Source organism: Brachyhypopomus gauderio, unplaced genomic scaffold (genome assembly GCF_052324685.1).
Source record: "Brachyhypopomus gauderio isolate BG-103 unplaced genomic scaffold, BGAUD_0.2 sc784, whole genome shotgun sequence".
Classification (NCBI taxonomy): Eukaryota; Metazoa; Chordata; class Actinopteri; order Gymnotiformes; family Hypopomidae; genus Brachyhypopomus; species Brachyhypopomus gauderio.
In genome coordinates, this window is record NW_027507604.1 from 12,788 (window position 1) to 15,000 (window position 2,213).

At 56.7% G+C, this 2,213-nt stretch overlaps 1 non-coding gene across 1 annotated transcript in view; it reads left to right on the forward strand.

Annotated features, from left to right (window-relative positions):
* The first annotated feature begins 557 nt into the window (after positions 1 to 557).
* LOC143508098 (18S ribosomal RNA) overlaps positions 558 to 2,213 on the forward strand; it is a 1,839-nt gene continuing 183 nt past the window's right edge. Inside the window, exon 1 of the ribosomal RNA XR_013129177.1 lies at positions 558 to 2,213. This exon is cut by the window's right edge and continues 183 nt beyond it. This is a non-coding gene — a ribosomal RNA (18S ribosomal RNA).

Consider the following 2,213-nt stretch of genomic DNA (forward strand, 5'->3'; position numbering starts at 1 on the left):
TGACATACCTATCAAAAACTCTCCCATGAGGTGTGTGCGCTCCTTCAGGATGGGAGGTCGGCAGCCTCGGTATGATCATGATGACCGAGACACAGGCCTTGGGTTGGGCCTAGGGTTGAAGCCTTCTGTGCCGCCCGGGTAGTTCCTCCCCAAACCAGCGGGCATGCCTCTATGGGGGGGCCTCGGTCTGAAAAGACACGATCCTCACCCGGAACCGTCTGAGGGAAGCGTTGAAGGCCGGTCTGTCTACACAGGTGTCCGCTATCGGCGTCCATGGTGTACGGGTGAGAGCCAGCAGTGGATCGGGTTAGTTCAACACATGCTTGGCCTCACCCCGCCTGGTCACGGAATCACTCATTTCTCGGTTACGTCCCACAGTAGCGCGCGCGCGTGCTGGGAGCTGACGAGGGCTCTCTCCCCCACGCTGACGGCGCACCCCTGCTGCACCGATGGTGGGCGTCCGGTACCGAGGTGGGCCCCTGACCCTGCCCGGGGGATGGAGCACGCCGAGGTGGCCGCGACGTTAGCTGGTGTCCCTTTCACCACCGCGGTGCAGCTACCTGGTTGATCCTGCCAGTAACATATGCTTGTCTCAAAGATTAAGCCATGCAGGTCTAAGTACACACGGCCGGTACAGTGAAACTGCGAATGGCTCATTAAATCAGTCATGGTTCCTTTGATCGCTCCACACGTTACTCGGATAACTGTGGTAATTCTAGAGCTAATACATGCAAACGAGCGCTGACCCCTCTGGGGGATGCGTGCATTTATCAGATCCAAAACCCATCCGGCGGGGCGCGGGCCCCCCGGCCGCTTTGGTGACTCTAGATAACCTCGGGCCGATCGCGCGCCCTCCGCGGCGGCGACGTCTCATTCGAATGTCTGCCCTATCAACTTTCGATGGTACTATAGTCGCCTACCATGGTGACCACGGGTAACGGGGAATCAGGGTTCGATTCCGGAGAGGGAGCCTGAGAAACGGCTACCACATCCAAGGAAGGCAGCAGGCGCGCAAATTACCCATTCCCGACACGGGGAGGTAGTGACGAAAAATAACGATACAGGTCTCTTTCGAGGCCCTGTAATCGGAATGAGCGTATCCTAAACCCATGGGTGAGGACCCATTGGAGGGCAAGTCTGGTGCCAGCAGCCGCGGTAATTCCAGCTCCAATAGCGTATATTAAAGTTGCTGCAGTTAAAAAGCTCGTAGTTGGATTTCGGGAGTGGGCTGACGGTCCGCCGCGAGGCGAGCCACCGCCTGTCCCAGACCCTGCCTCCCGGTGCCCCTCGGATGCCCTTGGCTGGGTGTCCGGTCGGGGTCCGGAGCGTTTACTTTGAAAAAATTAGAGTGTTCAAAGCGGGCCGCTACTCGCCCGAATACCTGAGCTAGGAATAATGGAATAGGACTCCGGTTCTATTTTGTGGGTTTCCGGAACCAGGGCCATGATTAAGAGGGACGGCCGGGGGCATTCGTATTGCGCCGCTAGAGGTGAAATTCTTGGACCGGCGCAAGACGGACGAAAGCGAAAGCATTTGCCAAGAATGTTTTCATTAATCAAGAACGAAAGTCGGAGGTTCGAAGACGATCAGATACCGTCGTAGTTCCGACCGTAAACTATGCCAACCCGCGATCCGGCGGCGTTATTCCCATGACCCGCCGGGCAGCGTGCGGGAAACCACGAGTCTTTGGGTTCCGGGGGGAGTATGGTTGCAAAGCTGAAACTTAAAGGAATTGACGGAAGGGCACCACCAGGAGTGGAGCCTGCGGCTTAATTTGACTCAACACGGGAAACCTCACCCGGCCCGGACACGGAAAGGATTGACAGATTGATGGCTCTTTCTCGATTCTGTGGGTGGTGGTGCATGGCCGTTCTTAGTTGGTGGAGCGATTTGTCTGGTTAATTCCGATAACGAACGAGACTCCGGCATGCTAACTAGTTATGCGGCCCTCCGTGGTCTGCATCAACTTCTTAGAGGGACAAGTGGCGTTCAGCCACACGAGATGGAGCAATAACAGGTCTGTGATGCCCTTAGATGTCCGGGGCTGCACGCGCGCCACAATGGTTGGCTCAGCATGTGCCTACCCTTCGCCGAGAGGCGCGGGTAATCCGCTGAAACCCAATCGTGATTGGGACTGGGGATTGCAATTATTCCCCATGAACGAGGAATTCCCAGTAAGCGTGAGTCACAAGCTCGCGTTGATTAAGTCCCTG